The 19296-nt window shown below is 42.0% G+C and overlaps 1 long non-coding RNA gene across 1 annotated transcript; it reads left to right on the forward strand.

The window, feature by feature from the left end:
• The first annotated feature begins 2778 nt into the window (after window positions 1-2778).
• LOC309703810 lies at window positions 2779-15483 on the forward strand. Its single transcript, XR_014276038.1, has 3 exons — window positions 2779-3334; window positions 3926-4003; window positions 12287-15483. It is a non-coding gene; the product is annotated as an uncharacterized lncRNA (long non-coding RNA).
• Window positions 15484-19296: the final 3813 nt, after the last annotated feature.

Consider the following 19296-nt stretch of genomic DNA (forward strand, 5'->3'; position numbering starts at 1 on the left):
GTTTAAAAATGTGGCGAGTTTACCTGGTGATATCCTCATGCGTGACGCGATCACGAAAACAGCAAAAAATTAACACCACGCCGATGTTGTTCACAGGACAGCAAGAGTAAACGATCGGGAGACTCTTGTCGTCGTTATCGTTCCCCTCGCACGGTTTATTTCTCCGAATTCAGCGTTTTTGCTTCACAACTACAGTGTGTAGTTTACTTTGTGCACTAACATGGACTCGAGTCAACCAGCGCCACCTCTGGCCAAGTGCCACAGCCTACAGCCAGATCAACTTGTGACACACATCTGCACCACGTTTGAATTCGTGTCATGCACATTTGTACCTTTCAATTGTGTCAAATGACTGTTCAGTACAGAAAGGAAGTGAGGCTTCCTGGTCAATAACCCCTTGTAAAATTTACCAATCACACCTTTAACTAGGGTGTTTTCATCAGCCCTCACAAAAATTATTCGATTGCATCATCTACTGTAGGTCGGTTTTGGTGAGAAGTAGTTCCTCAGTTTGATGTATCTAAAATAGTTTACATTATTAGGCTGGTAAAACATCTTCAAATGTTCAAAGTTTTGAACTGTTGTCGCCTTGAGGCGACAAAAGTTGCCTCAAGGCGCTGTATATTGTACAGTAGATCGTACAATAATAGATACAGAGAAAAACCCAACAATCATATGACCCCCTATAAGCAAGCACTTTGGCGCCATTGGGAAGACAAAACTCCCTTTTTAACAGGAAGAAACCTCCGGCAGAACCAGGCTCAGGGAGGGGCGGCCATCTGCTGTGATGCTGCTACCATTAAAGTATCTGAATTTTATTATTTATTATTATAACTTGTATTCTCCTTTTACTTTATCCCATATTTTCCACTGAGCTTTGATCCATGGACTTTGAAGATTGCTTGTATTGGTAGGTCTTTAATTATTGAGAGCTTGTTGTCCTTCCATCTAGCGTGGAATTTTGATTCTCAGAAATAAACAAGAGGCTTGATTTGAGCCGCATAGGAAGGCTAAGGTTTGGTAAGGCTCAACATCCCTCTTCTTTAGGAAGTGGTAATGTTTTATATTTAATCCTAGCTCTCCTGCCTTGCTAGTCTGACATTTTTTTTTATTTTTTATTGGGGGGGAGGGGATTAGAGATCTGATCTAGATTATTGTATGGGACACATCGTCAGTAGTGGACCTTGGATTCATCGGGTGTTTCGGCAACACGTTCTCACTCCCAACTTGTCAAATGTGTGACGCATGGTCAGGCTACCTCTGCTTCACTTATCAACGCACAGGTTACCCCCCTTGCATCGAGGATTGACGTGCAGGGTCCTCTCATTGAATACTATAGAGCTCCCTAAACGTAGATATTATTACGTGTTTTACCGTCTTTATGGTGCTAGCTTAAAGTTGCGGTGTAAACGTTAGCTTATATTGTAGTAAAGCTGTTGCTGTTTAAACGATGTTAGGACAGAAATATTAGCTTCTGTCATGACTGATGAAGTTACTAGTTAATAAAGTTTCCAGTAAAGTGATTAATCGCAGCCACAGATTTACAGCAAATTAAGACGCTGTCTTAATTCTCCAATAAGCCAGGGCCAAGCCAGCTCCTATCAGCAAGAACCCTGTTATCATGGTTCCGAATAGGTAGATATCTTCAGCGTCCTCGATCGACAGTCCCGCCAGGCACACGATCCTCCATTTCTGCCACCCATCCATCGTGTATCCGGCAGGGAAAGTCCCTGTAGGGCACTCGGGCTCTCCCGAGCCAGGACTTCTCATTGAGAAAAGGGTGTCAATAGCATTCAGAGATTTGATCAACTGGTCTAGTTGATCAAATCCATAATTCTCTTTTAGGTTTTAGAGAACGACTGTGAGAGACTGTTCCAGGTAAAGTAATACACACGAGACAGGACAAGGACACAAGAGGCTAAGCAGGGAAGATAAGGGGAAGGAGGAGAGGAGAAAAGTGCAACTGCCTTCACCGAGAGCCAAAGAGAGAACAGCAATATATTGGCCATATTATATTTACATTACCGCAGTGAGATGATTTTAGTCTCATGAACAGCATTAGCTAATTGTTATTACTAACTACTCTTGAAATGACTGTTCAGTACAGAAATGAAGCCCAACAATCATGTTTTACAGTCCTGTGGTCTCAGCCTCAGATACTCAGCTAATCAAAGTGATGTCATGACAAAAATGAATGACCAACAAAACATTTTTTCTCCTTCATTTCTGTCAAACAATGCTGTATGTAACGTTTCTCGCAGTTAGTATCATGGTTGCTAGGCAACCTAAAGAGGGCGACGAAGGCTAGACCGTCCCATTTCACAAGCCTCTCACTTCCGCACTGCTCGTACTTATAGTACGCACTGTACGTAGTACGCGTAGTGTGCGTACTTCAAGCGTGCAGACCCTGAATTGGGACAAAGCCATGGACTGGAGATACAAACAGCCACAACCACCTACACACACACAATGGACAACTTACCCTCATACACACAATAATAACATGGACTGAACCACCATTCACAACCACTAGCATTTTATATAGCCTCTGTAGAAATTATCCACATATCTCACTTATCTTAACTGAAATACTGTATAATTCTGTGTAAATAATCATTCTGTACAATACGATAATTTTAATTCTACAACTGTTTATAACTTGCATAGTTCCCATTTCTGTATAGCTGTATATCTCATATTTCTGTATAGTTTTTTTTTATTTCATATGTCTGTATAGTTTTTCACATTTATAACATACCTTCATACCGTGTACATTATAACATACCATAATAGACCCATTTCTGTAATATATTTACATATCTATATTATTGCTAATATATATTTGTAATATATCGTTATCATGGCTAAAGCACTTCTGGATGGATGCAAGTGACAATAAAGCTGAATTCTACTCTATTCTATGCTATTCTATTCTGATGAGCGAATCATGAACAGACTCCCAACCAGTTGGTGGCGGTATTGCACCACATCGTTGTTTGCCAACGTTTGTTGCCAACCGTCGACAAACCACAAAGACGAAGAAGACGTAGTGCCCGTGCCCGCCCAGAGCACAAAGTAGGCTTTCAGAAGAAACAGTGTAACCACAGTCATCATACTTTTTATCCTCCACGGGGACTTTTAGTTTTTTTTTTCTTTGTTTGTATTTTTAATCCGTCTAAGGGAAATATAGTGTGACTGTACTGAGCTTCCTTACTGCTGCCCCTCTGGTCTCCGGCATATCACGTTTCTGTTTCTCATGCGTAATTGGAAAGATATACGTTTCGTAGCTCGGAAGCTTGGTCTCTCTGCAAGATAGCCATTAACATACAGGGAGGTGAGTGAGCCAGCTGTCTTTACTAGTCCTAGTTCAACTACAAAGCCGGCCTTCTCCGCTGGGGGATCTTTATTTCGGGTTATTCTGAGAGGGGATTGAGGGCCTTATTTTGTTTTAATCATTTGTGTTCTGCTAGTTGTTTTTCTTCATATGAAGATGTTGTACTGAGTATTGTGATTTCATGAGGTAGCTAAAAATACAACAGATTCCACAATAACAGAATCACCGACCCGTAATATGTCTTTTAAGATGGCGCAGGCTGTTGTAGCAGCTCCCTGTCTTCTTTCTTTTTGTTCTTACTATTTTTTTTAAATTATTTTGATACCTTTAGCTCAATATTTATCTTTTTATATAATATTTATCCATCATAACTCTGTTTCTGCACTCAGTGAGTGCATGTTGTTTGTCGTATATTTCCTGCTATGACAACTTAGTTTTCCTCTGGGATTAATAAGGTTTTTCTGATTCTGATGTTGGTGCTGAACCTACGAGGCAAAATAATGCTACACAATACAATGGTCTGCAGTAGTGCCCTACAATAATACAATAAATTTAACTGGATTAAATATAAAAATCTTTTTTCTGTCACAGGTGACTGGCAGCAGGCGAAGAGTCTGCTGGAGGAGCATCTCAGCACCTGTAGTCAGAAACATTGGTTCTTCATCGAAGGTGACAAAGAAAAATCGCCAACATTATTCTACAGACATTAATTGGTTGTTATTTTAATAATAATAACATCTAATTCTGTACACAGTGACATTTTGCTTGTTTATCCCAAATGAGAGACAAATCACTGCTGAAGAAAAATAATGTTCTCAACCTGCTTACATTAAATCAATGGATAGATGAAGTTAGCCGTTTTTAACCCTCCTGAAAATAAGCTTCTCAAGGATCAGTTTTTGGTCCTGGATTTTTTTTTTAAACCTTTACACACTCTACATGTTGCTATCATAAAGTATCTGATGATATGTTCTAGTGTTGCACATGATACATTTTTCACAGCTGATACACAGTTGTGCTTTATTCCCTCTGATAATCTCTGATAGTGTATTTTGTTAATAGTATTACATCCTCTGCACACTTTGGCTGCTCTGAAAATGAAGGCAACAAACCAGAGAAGTTTGACTCCCTGGAAGAACTTATAAGTACACCTACACTGAAGACTAATTTAGGAGAACCCCTTTTGACCTGGACAAGAAAAAGCTCTCTGTAAAGTTATGAAATCTTAGTAAATGAGGAAAACAGGAACAGCTCTGTAGCCAGGCTGACTAAGCCACCGGTCTAATGTTTGGACACACCTTCTCATAGGGCTGTGCGATATGACCAAAATCTCATATCCCGATATAAGACATCTATCCTGATAACAATATAAATCACAAAAATGTAACATTTTCTGTAAATTCTGTGAATCTCGGGCAGCTCAACTTGTATGAAGTGTTTCCAGCTGGGCGTCGTGTACCTGGAGTCGAGTGTTTTAACCGATGCATGAAACGATGCAGAAAGTAATATACTGTAGCCACTACAGTGACCATCAAAACGATGAAAAAATATTGCCGTAAACAGTTTATTTTGCGACACCACGAAACAAACGATAGCGTAAAATGAAACAATAGATGTTTTCATATCGTCATCCGATACATATTGTTATGTCGAACAGCCCTACTTACTTTACTACCTTCTCATAATTTTTCTATTTTATAATGGCTTTTTACATTTTAGCTACTAATTTAAAGGATCAATCTCCAAATGAACACTCATGGAATTAAGAGACAAAAAACTGTTAAATAACTCAAAACATATTCATATTTTAGATTCTTTAAAAAAAATTCAGATTCTTTAAAATAGTCAGTTGTCTTGATTACTACTTTTCTCACTGTGTGTGTGTGTGTGTAGATATATGTATGTATATGTACTAGAGCTGGGCGATAGAACGATAACGATATGTATTGCGAAATAACTTTTTCTCGATAGAAAAGTTAAACTATCCGGTTGTTCAGTGATGACGCGACGAATCCTACTTCCGGGTCTAAAGTAGTCTGCGTTTAATATGGCTTTTGTGTTGTTAACATGTTTAATGTTATGTATTTTCTTCTATTTGATCTCAAAAAGCTCCTAAAACAGTCAGTGATCACTGTTGACCTCCCTCGGCTTTTATTACCGCTAATCATTTATTTAAGCTCAGTTTTTAAAACCTTAGGATGTAACTACAGCCCAGCCCATGCAGCAGTATATATGAATGACTAACCTCGTATTGTGGATGGATTATCTCAGTTGTTCTCCTGGCTGAAGTTTGGTCCTTTTACAGCATCCTGCCATGCGATTACATTTGTTCCTGACCACCGAGAACACTCACGGTAACTTTTATCGAGTGGAAAAAAAGTTAGCTTGTTTATATTATGCTAACATAGCTGTGTCGCTAGCGGTCACGTAGCACATCATTATATACCAGGTAGCTCAACTTCAGTAACCCTACAAACGTCACTGCTGTTTAGTTTTCTGTCTTCATTTATGCTGGAAGTGATAGCAGAGCTGTACGTTTTAATTTGTTTCCAAAACCCCGCAGTCAGGACATGCTATATTGTATTTAGATAGAAGCTAGCGAGCTAACTCCCTGCTAACTTCTAACTCCGTTAAATGTCATAAATTCCGTTTTCATGGATGCCTGGATGTTAAACTCAATTGTTACACCTGGTAGAGCAGAACGCTGATCATTTTATTAAAGATGAAAGACTTTAGACAGTTTTTCAACTCTTAGTAATGCCATAGTGATCGTTTGATATATGGACCTGCAGCTGAGTTTAGACCCAGACACGGCTAGTGACGTCAGACTGAACAACCGGATTGTGATAGGCCTCATCTCTCTTGTCCTCTTTAAAAAAAAAAAAAGAAAAGAAAAAAAGAACAGCCAATCCAAATTAAGTAGCGCAGAGCCGAACCAATCACAGCCGCAGCATCACGTGACTTGTTACGTACAGCAGCGGTCCCCAACCCCTCGGACCGGTACCGGTCCGTGAGTCGTTTGGTACCCTGTCGCGAGAGTTGAGGCTCAGGTGTGAAATGTATAGTTTTCAGGGTTTTTATCGGTTTTCAGCGTTATTTTGTTATCGTTTTTATCGTTTACTCGGTTTTCCTTGGTCTTTTCACGCGTGTTATGAATAAATTTTCTGTTTTTCGGTACTGGTACTAGTTTTATTTTGTTGTATTTATCCGCGACACCTTAAAGGCCGGTCTATGAAAATATTGTCGGGCATAAACCGGTCCATGGCGCAAAAAAGGTTGGGGACCGCTGACGTACAGCACAAGTGCCAAGCTGCACATGTGTATTTGTTTGGGAAGCAGCCAGTGGCCGTGCCGCCTGGGTAATGGAGGAAATTAGTGTGCGGACTAGAGAAAATCAACCGAGAGCGTGACCAAAGGTTACCGAAGAGAAAACAGATGATGGTTCCAATGTCGGAGAGATTGTCGAACGGAAGAGCCGCAGAAGTTCCTTTTTTTTTTTTTTTTTTTTTTTTTTTCTCTAAATGACATCAGAAACAGCAGTATGCGACATTACGTGATGGCAGAGCTTCAGTTCATCCTTTGTCATTTTTTTTTTTTTTTTTTTTTAATAAATAGGACAGGGGGAATGAATGAGAGAGAGAGGGGGAGAGAAAGAAAGAAAACCAAAGGGGAGAAGAGACGGTGAGAAGGGGGGGGAAGAGAGAGAAAAAAAAAAAAACTCCTGGGTCACCTGTATGGAGAAAAAAAACAAAAACAAAAAACAAACAAAAACAAACAGAGGAGACAGCAAACAACAAAGAGCAACATAATAATAGAGAAAACAAAGCACCATCACAATAAACTAGCTAGTCATAGATATTTACTAAGTAATAAACGATATTGTGCAGCACGCAAGATAGACAGCGCACAGTGTGCTTTGAGGCAGCAGCCAAGAAAGCTTTAGTCCGCGTCTGTGAATACCCATGTGTGCATACCTGTGTGGATCAGCATGCTTGCATTCCAAAGGTTTCTCCATGTAATGATCTGCTAGAGGGTGTGGGGGGCCACAGCCCCGTCCTCCAGGGTGTGAAGCGGGTATGGAGGAGATCAAAACTCCAGACATCCAGAGGCCCCCAGAACACAAGAGACCATGGAAGACCAACAGAGGGGCAGCCGCGCCACTGTCCCAGTAAGAGCTGAGGAGAGTCCCAGATGAGGGCTCGCCCAGCAGCCGCGGAGCAGAAGTCAGGGGGAGTTGCAGTGACGCGCCCGTGAGCTCCGCCGGCCCCCAGCTGCGCCTGAGTGACCGAGCCCTAGGCCGAGAGGCCGGGGGCACCCCACCTCCAAAGGGGCCCGAGCGAGCCCCAGGCCCCAGGCCCCGACAAGCGGCCGCCAAGGAGTGAGCCGGTGTGTACCCGGACGCCCACCCCCAGACACAAAGAACCACCAACACACCGACACCTGAGGGAGTCCGCCACCGGCAGGGGAAGTGGTGGTGGGTGGAGATAGGCCTCCAAACCTTGGAGGGCCTGAGGTGTCCCCAGAGAGGTGGCGTCTGATACCCAACCTGACATATAGACACAGACATACAGGCACACACAGACACAAACATCCATTCCCACCCTCATGCTCTCATATGCACTCACTCCACACTCAACCAACGTGGAGACAGACATAAAGAGACGCTGTACACACAATCACACTCCCCAAGCGTACTCTACAAACCGGGTCTAGGTACCCTTGCCCCTGGAGGGGGGAATTGCACCCAGACCCAGGTGGTGTTACCCTTTTCCCTGCGGTGGGGAGAGGCAGACCACCCCGACTCCGCAGCAGCAGGGAGGCCCCACACCCCAGACCGCAGTCGGACGGCCAACTCCTCCTACTAGCCCTCCCGCTCCAGCAGGCCGCAGAGAATGGGGGTGGGAGAAGACTCCAAACCTCCCTCCACCCGCTCATTGTAGTGTTGATGCATATGTGTTCTAAGGTGCAATTAAAACCCAGGAGGGCATGGAGCTACCTGCCAAGGAGCAGCAGGTAAGCGCATAGTCCCTCCTGCTAACCCTCAATGACTAAGTGTATTTAAAATTGAGAGGTGGGCAACGACGTCAGGGGTGAGGTATACACCCTGATGGTAATTTGGACTCCGTGATTGTGCCCACCCCCAAGATCCTATATGTATGTGTAATGAGAGTGTGAATAATGTGAATGTCTAAGTTGTGGGATAAAATTGAGGCAGAGGCAGCCAGAAGGGGACAGATGCACCCTGGTGACATACCCCCACTCCAAGGCCCTGCATGTGTGGGTGGTTGTGGAGGAGCGGGAAGAGGGAGGCAGCTGGAGATGGGGAGGGACGGAAGGGAGGGGCAGGTAACCCCTCCCTGGGGCCAGCTCCCCCGCTGACCCCAGTAGGCACTCCCACCCTCCGCGACCCGCCAGGGAAGGGGGGCCCAGGCCCATCAGACCGGGGCCCAGTGCAGTAGCGCCCCCCGGCTCCACAGAGCCCTGGACAGTCCACCCAACCCCACCACAGAGAAAACTGCACCCACCCCACCAACCACACATCTTCCAGACTACATAAGACGGTAAACGCCCAGGCTGAGATCTTCCTCCACCTCTCCTGTATCTCCCCCTCCTGCAGAGAGTTCCTGAGAGAAGAAAGCTCCTGCAAGATGTGACCATCCCCCCCACCAGTTGAAGAGCCCCCCAGGCGGCTCGATGCACCGGCGGCACCCTGCTCCAGGGCCGGGCCCCCATGCACCCACCCGCCCACAACCCCGGCAACACACCAACCAGGACCCGAGCCCCCGAGGCCCGGCCCGGGCCCCAGCCCAGAGACGGAGCGCCCCCAGAACCTCACGCCCATCCCGGACCCACCCAGGGGCAGCCAGGTTGCCAGGTCAGTAACCCATGTCCGTCAGCACAGACCCTCCCCTAGCCCCGCTGCACGCAGCCGCGAGGAAACAGTCACCTGAGAGCCAACAGAGCCCTCAACCGGACGTGACCGCTACCCCGGGTTGAGCCCCCCAAGGAAGATGCCTCCGGGGAACCCCCCGACGCCCTAAGCCTGTCCCTACCCCCTCACCAATCACAACAGTGAAGGCGGGACCAAACTATGACCCCCCACCCCCACTAGGTGCTGGAGCTGATAAAAGGGGCCCAGAGCAATTGATCTAATGTGGTGGCAGAGGCTGTGTCAAGACTAATGTAATCTAATAGATAATTTCTATATTGGTTAGAATTAAGATTATTTTTATTTTTCCAGTTCATGAGGACTGTTTTCTTGGCTATGCATAGGGCAGTGAAGATCATATGGGCTATATTCTTTTCTGAAGTGACATTATCTAAGCTGCCCAACAAACACACTAAGGGGGAGGTTGGAATGTTACATTTCAGACATTTTGATAAGTCTTCACATATCTCGCGCCAAAACTTTTGCACTGGTGGACAGAACCAAAGAGCGTGGATGTAATTGTCTGGTGTATTGCCTTGACAGTGTGAGCAGTTGTTGGAAGATGTAAAGCCCATCTTGAACATCCGATGACCTGTATAGTGCACTCTATGAAGAATTTTGTATTGTATTAATTGCAGACTGGGATTTTTAATTAATTTAAAAGTTTTTAAGCAAATCTGAGACCAGAAGTTTTGGTCTAGGTTGACTGATAAATCTGCTTCCCACTTTGCAGTAGGAAGGGATATTGATTCATCTAATTTAGAAAATGTTCTGTATATTTTAGATAATAATTTGGGGGATTTAAGAGTAAGAAAATGTGCCGCACTTAGTGGTGTTTGTAATTCAACTTGACTGAGGTTAAATTTCTTTTTTACTATGGATTTAATTTGTTGATATTCTAAAAACCTTGTCTTGTTGATCCCATATTGTTCAACTAGTCTGTCAAATGGAATAAATTCTGTTCCCTCTAATATATGTTCTAAGTATTTAATTCCTTTACAACTCCATTCTGGGAAATTAATCATATTATTGTTTTGTAATATGTCAGGATTATTCCAGATAGGTGTACGTTTGCATGGGATTAATGAAGACTCCGTTATTTTTAGAAACTCCCACCATGCTGTTAGAGAAAAGCTGATGTTGATACTTTTAAAGCATTCATGTCTTTTGATGTTTGAGCTAATAAATGGTAGGTCTGAAATCTCTAGATCCTTGCATAGTGCCTGTTCAACATCTAGCCAGGGCTCAACTAAGAAGGTATGTTTTAACCATTCTGAGATGAACTGAAGCCTGTTGGCTAAGAAGTATTGGTGAAAATTAGGCAGATCTAATCCTCCTCTATCCTTGGTTCTTTGTAGCGTTTTTAAGCTAATACGCGGGGGTTTATCTTTCCAAAGGAATTTGGAAATATATGAATCCAGAGATCTGAACCAATCTTGTGATGGTTTGTTAGGGATCATCAAAAATAAGTAATTTATTTTTGGCAAGATCATCATTTTTATAGTGGCGACCCTTCCCATGAGTGATATGGGTAAAGATTTCCATCTAGTCAGATCGCCTTCTACTTTCTTTAGAAGTGGGATGTGGTTTAGTTTAGTTAAGTCTGAAAGCTTAGGAGAGATATTAATACCTAAATATTTAATATTTCCGGATTGCAGTGGGGCAGAGGAAGAATTATGGAAGGAGCAGTTAATGGGGAGAACTGTAGATTTTGGCCAGTTAATTGAATAATCTGAAACTCTTGAAAACCAGTTTATTAAAGTAATTACCTCAGAGAGGTTGGTTTGTGTGTTTTGCAGAAAAAGCAACACATCATCCGCATAGAGACTGATTTTATGTTCTATGTTCTTACATTTTATGCCCTTAATTGTTGTAGCCTGTCTAAATGCTGCTGCTAGAGGTTCGATAAAAATTGCAAAAAGTGAGGGGGAGAGTGGGCATCCCTGTCTGGTGCCCCTCAGGAGACAGAAGCTGGAGGATGTCTGGTCATTTGTTCTGATACGAGCCGTTGGGGAATTGTATAATATTCTTATCCAGTTTATGAAAGAGTTTCCAAAACCAAATTTGTGTAAAGTTGCGAATAAAAATTTCCAATTAACTCTGTCAAATGCTTTTTCTGCATCTAGAGATAATATTATGGTTTCGATGTTTTTATCGTATGAGTAGTCTATTAAATTAAGTAATCTACGAGTGTTTGTTGAGGAGTGCCGACCTTTTATGAAACCAGTTTGGTCAGGATGAATTAAGAGGGGGGTCATTTTCTCTAATCTCTTTGAGCCGCAGAAGTTCCGTAGTGTGAAGGTATTTCGGCTATTTCAAGTCTGACAAAAAACAGAGTAGCGTGCACTGTAAATTGTGCCGAAAGCAAGTCTGGAAATACAATAAACCGGTGTATGCTCAATCTCTGACTGGAAGCGCTAATTCGTCATTCGGCTTTTGTCAAACTAAAGTAACTGTTAAAACTGTTTGAAAAGGTAAGCTATACAACAAGGAGAGATTGAGAATTTCCTTTTAGTTCTCAGTTTATTTGATATTGACAGAAGTTAGTCAATTTTGTATGTTCTTCTGTAAAACAAACTAAGATTTATTTTTAGAATTAATATTTTGTTTCTAAGTGGAATTGACAATTTAGTAGTGTGTTTTGTTTGTCCTATTTTGAAACTTAAACGCTTTAGCGGCTGCCTTTTGTGTAGTTTGCAATATTTGCCTTTATTTATCTGAAAAAGTCTCATGTTCCTTAAGTACATCTACCCTGTTGAACTTATTATGGGAAATAAATATTTGAATCAAAACAAGCTGCTGATTATTTCACAATTTACTTGTGAGCAACGGCACATTTAAATCTTACAAATATAGTTATTTGGCTTATATTGTGATAGATATCGTTATCGCCGGAAATGAAAAAAAAAAACATATTGTGATATGAAAAAATCTATCGCCCAGCTCTAATATGTACACTTTATAGGTTTTATTATTCCATTAGTGCATTTCACTGTTTTAGTTCTTTGTCATCTTTGTCATAGGCAAAAGAAGGGGAAGCGTGCTGAAACCTCTCCAAATTTTTGACCAACCAATGCCAGCAAGTAAAGATGAACGAGTTGTGATCCCTGTGGACAAGACTTTCATCACTATGAAGAAGGCCAGAAGACGCCAGCGCATTGACAGTGGAGACAGAAGCTTCATGTGTGATCAGTGTGGAAAGGCTTTTACTCGTAATAGCAGCTTAAAACAACATAAGCTCATCCACACTGGCATTAAACCATTCAGCTGTGATCAATGTGGAAGACATTTCAATCACAATAGCAGCTTAAAACAACATCGACTCATCCACACTGGAGTTAAACCATTCACCTGTGATCAATGTGGAAGGTGTTTCAATCAAAAAGGCAGCTTAAAACAACATCAGCTCATCCACACTAGAGTTAAACCATTCAGCTGTGATCAGTGTGGAAAGTGTTTCAATTATGTTAGCAGCTTAAAAAAGCATCGCCTTGTCCACACTGGATTAAAAGCATTTAGTTGTGATCAGTGTGGAAAGTGTTTCAATCACAATGGCAGCTTAAGAAGACATCAGCTCGTCCACACTGGCATTAAACCATTTAGCTGTGATCAGTGTGGACAGGCTTTCATACATAATAGCAAGTTAAAAAAACACCAGCTTATCCACACTGGATTAAAACCATTCAGCTGTGATCAGTGTGGAAAGACTTTCACTGAGAATGGCAACTTAAAAAGACATCAGCTCGCTCACACTGGAGTAAAACCATTCAGCTGTGATCAGTGTGGAAAGACTTTCACTCAGAGTGGCAGCTTAAAAAAACATCAGCTCATCCACACTGGATTAAAAGCAATTAGCTACAATCAGTGTGGAAAGCCTTTTTCTCCGAGTAATGGCTTAGAAGAACATCACCTCATCCATGCTGCAAATAAACCATTTGTCTGTGCTCAGTGTGGAAAGTGTTTCACTGAGAATGGCAACTTAAAAAAACATCAGCTTGTCCACACTGGCATTAAACCATTCAGCTGCGATCAGTGTGGAAGGACTTTCACTCAGAATAGCACCTTAAAAAAACATCAACTTATCCACACTGGATTAAAAGCATTTAGCTGTGATCAGTGTGGAAAGTCTTTTACTGAAAATGGCAACTTAAAAAAACATCAGCTCATCCACACTGGATTAAAATCGTTTAGCTGTGATCAGTGTGGAAAGTCTTTTTCTCAGAGTAACGGCTTAAAAGAACATCAGCTCATCCATACTACAGATAAGCCATTCACCTGTGATCTGTGTGGAAAGTCTTTTACTTATAGTAAAAGCTTAAAAGATCATCTTCTCATCCACACTGGCATTAAATCATTTGTCTGTGGTCAGTGTGGAAAAGCTTTTACTCAGAGTACAACTTTAAAAAAACATTTACTCCTCCACACTGGAATTAAACCATTTATCTGTGGTCAGTGTGGAAAAGCTTTTACTCAGAGTACAACTTTAAAAAAACATTTACTCCTCCACACTGGGGTTAAACCATTCACCTGTGATCAGTGTGGAAAGTCTTTTAGCTGCATGAGTTCCTTGAAAGAACATCAGGCCATCCACACTGGCATTAAACCATTTGTCTGTGGTCAGTGTGGAAAGGGTTTTACTCAGAGTAAAACTTTAAAAGAACATCAGCTCACCCACACTGGAATTAAACCATTCAGCTGTGATCAGTGTGGAAAATCTTTTACTCGGCGTAGAAACTTAAAAAAACATCATCTCCTCCACATTGGTGTTAAACCATTCACCTGTGATCAGTGTGGAAAATCTTTTAGCTGCATGAGTTCCTTGAAAGAACATCAGGCCATCCACACTGGCATTAAACCATTTGTCTGTTGTCAGTGTGGAAAGGGTTTTGGTTGCATGGATGCATTCAAAAATCATCAACTAATCCACACTGGAGTTAATTAATTTTTATTGGTCAGTGCTGAAATGCGGCCAATTCTATGTAAACATTTTAAAAAATCAGATTGTTCACACTGCAATTATAGCGTGTATTTAATTGTGGTAATTATGAAATTTGTGGAAACTTTCATTTATAACAAATGTTACTGAGGCATCAGCAAATCCACAACATATGTCGTGCTATGACAAAACTGGCAGACCAATGTGACATTACTCTGACAAAGTTCTTTTGGACATATTAAGTTTGAAGAGGCTCTACCGATTGCAGACTTCTATACCTGTCATTGTACTGGGTCTTTGATCCAGTGTTTTGTGCTTTTTGACATTAGCATTCCATTTGATTGAATATTGTAATATTTAATGTTTATTTCTATTTATATTCTTTTAATTGATTTTCTGCTTGATGTAATATTTGTAATTTCTAGTCTTTAGGTTCCGTTATCATACCTCCCCTCTTTTTCACATTCTGTGTTTTGTCAGCAGTGGCAATCCTAGCCTGCTTGGTTCCCTGGGCGAACACCCACTCTGCCCCACACCCACAGATAAAATATATGTATGTTAAGGATTGTACATGCATATAAAGCATATTTTACTGTAAAAACTGTTGTTGGAACCATACTGAATTTAGTCAGATAAACACACACGCACATACATACACACATGTGTGTATGTATATTTATATGTATGTGTGTGTGTGTATGTATATGTGTGTGTATGTATGTATATATATATATATATATATATATATATATATATATATATATATATATATGTATGTATGTATATGTATTGTGGGATTATAATATTATTTTATGCCATGTTAGATCCCTAATTAAAGATTGTGAATTATTATGTAGTTTTAGTTTGCATTATTCTCCTGAATTAGAAGGTGATAACTATTGCATTTGTTAAACTGATTTGCATTATATTAGACTGCTGATTTATTGTGGATGAATGATATTGTTTTATGATGCATTATACTGCTGAGTTATAAGAAATACTGTTCGCAGAAAGTCATCGCCTTATTTGTCTGATTAGAAGAGAACAGAACATACTGGAGTTTTCTGCCCCATCTCAGCAGGAGCAGATAAACAGGGAGCCAAGGTCGTAGCTTAGGCGCTGTGTGAGAGAAAGCATGTGAATGTTTAGGCTTTGATGATAAGGTGGGGGCCACTAGAGGCTATAAGAGTTTGATCAATGCTCCACCATTTTGAGATAAGATGCTGTCTGCGTACGGTGTCCATCTCCCACGCGTGTGATCATTAAAATCATCGTTTGACTCAACCTGGCCGGACCAGTGTTGTTATTGTGGTTTTTCCTCTTGTATCCATCCCCAATATTTGAACTCGTAACAGTTTGGGGGCTCGTCCTGTGGTATTGGGGTGGAAGTTGGAGGTTTGGACGGTCCGAGGTTGTCCAACGGACAGGCACAAGCCAGTGGTCTGACGTGAGTGGGCATAAGCCGGCTTATACAAAGGTAAGGCACTACCTGTTGAATCTATTTCCAAAGTGTGCCAAATTGGACATGATATTATTAAAGTCTACTCACTGAAATTACTGGTGGATGTCTGTTTTGATGAAAAATCTCATGAGTTAAAGCAGTTAGAGTCTGCTAAGAAGAAGGTAAAGCAGTTAGAGTCTGCTAAGAAAAGTTTAAATACTGGGTTAGAGTCCCAAGAAATTGAGTTAGAGTCTCAAGTAGTTTGGTAGGGAATTGGTCATTTTGTTGGTTAGAGTCCAAATTGGTTATAAGAGTGGACCTGAGTGGTCATTTTGTGAGTTAGAGTCTCCATTGACCTCTAGGTTGCACTTGCCTCAGTCAGACTCTTGTTTTGGGGTGCTGACTGTTGTTTCAAAGTGTTATAAATTATTATAGGACGGCAGTTAGAGTCTGCTAAGATGCGCATAGCCCGGAGGTTACGCTCCCTCCTGGCCATGGACGTGCGACCTTGACCTGTCGGCAAACAGGGTTAGTTCAGTTTGGCTTGACTGTGGAGCTTGGGGCACTCCGGAATAAGCTAGGAGTTAGAGTCTGTAATGGTATCTACGCTCTTTTGGACACTGTTAAATTGAGTTAGGGACTTTAGAGATTAGGCCAGATACAGTTAGAGTCTGATACTGGTTAATTACAAAAAAGTTGGACTTTCTTCGGTTGGACCCATTAACTTAAATTTGTCAAAATTGTGTAGGCGCTAAATCTGTCAGGCCTTACAGTGATTGTAAATATAAGACGTCTGTGTAATATAAAGTAATAGAGCTGTGTGTGAGACGAGGCCGTGTGTGACGACAGCGCGCTGCAGCGCTGCGAGCTATTTTTAGACGGTGTGTGAACATGCAAATGAGGTGGCTGCTGTGAAGCGCACAGAGGACTTTTGCTTCCTGTTTAGCGTGTTTTTGAGTTTTATAATTATGATTTGCAAGCAATGATACATGCCTGTAAATAAGACGCTGATTTTGCTGATTATAATATTACAAATAAAGTTTTGAATGAGGGTGAATGTTTGATGCTTGGCTGGGTTTTGATATAGAAGAGACAAATCGTGCATGATTTAGACCGGCACTTCAGTTGGCAGAGTAAGATTGTGTGATAAATACAGCTGTGATTTGTTTCAGTTTTGTGGTGTGAAATATGTTGGGTTTTAAAACTGATGTAGAGAAAGGAGAAATAAAGGGAGAGTGAAGAATTATTGAGAAGTAGAGAGAGGAGTGTGTTGGGAGACTGGCATGTAGTCTGCACTGTAAAGGTGGGCGTGTTGCCTGCTGGTCTATTTAACAGTGATGAAAATGATATTAAATAAATCTCTTAGTGTGTTAATACAGGTGGCTACGGGCCTGGACCAACTGCCCCCCACAAGCACAGCGGCCGAAGCAAAATTATAGTAATGGAAACCACACTCAGCAAGAATCAGCAGCTGTGGAAAAGACAGCAGCTAGCAGAGAATTAGAGGAGAAAATAAGAGAAGTTTTTAACACATAAAATTGGGGCCAACAGACTTGTGGAGGTTGGGAAGGCGTCCGGAGCATCACAACAAAAGGTGAAACAAAAACACACACAAGCAGAGAAATGTGAGAGAAAGGCACGTGTTAGAGAAATGCCTTGTTTGAGAAAAAAAGTTTAATTAACCCACCTACAAACGCACACACACGCAATGAAGAAACAGCTTACATTCATGAACATGTGAAGATTTTCCAGCAAGGTTAAAGCAGCGAAACTTAACATAAACCTGTTGTTAAATGATAAAGTTTATCCACTACTAACAAATAAACTCTCTGGGTTGCAGGACAACAACTTAACTTCAAAAAAAAGACACTGGTCTGACCAACCAGTGAAGACACGACAAATTTAGTGGTTAAAAGAATCAAATTGTGACATGTTTTCTGCTGATTGATTAATACAAGTGATTACTGAGTGAAAGAAAAGTCCATTTTTGGGCTTTTAAACATGATCTTAAGAATTTTAACATGTACATGTGTTGTCCTGTCAACTTGGTGGGTTATGAGTTGATTATATGGTGAGAAAAAACAAAAAAAGGGGGAGAGAAGGCTGACACAGGGCCTGGTCCCGTTGTTTCTCCCCTCGCTGAATAACACAGCCAAAACAACATAATTTTCCTGTTCGTCCGTTTTTGTTTTGTTTTTTCTCTTTATGCTTGATTACAGGCTGCTTTGTCGGCCCGGAAAGCCGAGGCTGACCTGGACCCCTGCTCTCCCCTCTACCATCTTTGCTCTCCCCTCTACCATCTTTGCTCTCTCCTCTACCATCTTTGATGTGACCCTGACCAAATGCTACAGCAGCTGGACCCACAACAACAACCTGCAAATGTCAACAGCGCTGCAGGAAAACGATCTCATGCAGCGGAGACAGAGAGCGTTAAATCCAAGGCCCGTTTCACTACACGGGGGAGATTTCCAGACAGCTTCAGCTGACAGAGCTGTGACGAGACGCCCATTAAGCCCAGATGAAAAGTGAGGGCGAGCAAAAGAATGCTGACCTTAACAACTCTGCATTAAAACTGTGCAGGACAGTGACGGACCAACACAGATGATCGGGCAGCAAAAAGGGCGTGCCAGAGACAGGAGGAGTAACTGAGGTCAGGAGGCACCTCAGAATGGACAAAACCACAAGAAGAAAATAAGCTGAAGGCACAGGTGTCGAGGCTCGGCCAGGAGTTGACCTCTGAGAAGAGCCGAACAGCAGAGCTGCAGAAGGCCGTGGAGCAAAGCAAGGGAAACATCAATGGACTTCAATCTGACGTGTACGGAAAAGACTCTGAGGTTTCTGCCCTCAGTAAGAGCTCAAGGCATCAGAGCAGAAACTGAGCATGGCTCAGGAGGAGCTGGCTGATAATCGAACCCATCAGTCAGGCTTGGAGTCCCAGACACAGGACTTGAAATCAGGCCGGAGCTTGCTGGAGCAGGAGGTTGCCAAACCTGACGAAAAAGCTCCAACAGCAGGAGCAAGCCTTGAAGGAGCTACAGAAGCAAAAGGGTCAAGTTAAGGAGGAGCGGAACAAGGAGAAGATGCAGGACACTGGAGAAAAGGACTGCCTCAATTGGGGCCAGAACCAGTATGGACAGAACTTTGAGCAGCAGCACCAATGGATGCAAACAGACTGAAATGGAGGAGGGCAGGACCCCAGGGCACGCTTCAGGCCATGGTTTATCCAGAACACCAGAACAGGAAAGTGATGAACACAAATACACACAGACTCAGAATGAACACATATGCACTCGTTGATTGAGTGAGAAATGATCCACACACACACACATTGCACACGCTTGTGCAATGAAGAGTGATACACACACACGCTGATGCAATGAAGAATGCTTTACTAACAAATGCTGCACACAAACATCCAAATACAGAATCTGTTACAACAACAAGAAGCCATTGATTGTTTATTGGTTAAATGCAGTTCATGTCACCCAGAGGGCATTTGTGTAGATTTAGGGGACAAGGTCTAAGGCAGTTTGGTTATGAAAACAATGTCTGTGCGTGATGTCTGTTTATGGCTTGAGGCCTCGACTGAATTGTTTACTGTGCTTCACACGGCCTGATAAGGAGCAGTGGTACAGAGTAAAAATGATGAATTAACG

Source organism: Aulonocara stuartgranti (assembly GCF_965226115.1).
Source record: "Aulonocara stuartgranti genome assembly, chromosome: 3".
Taxonomy (NCBI): Eukaryota; Metazoa; Chordata; class Actinopteri; order Cichliformes; family Cichlidae; genus Aulonocara; species Aulonocara stuartgranti.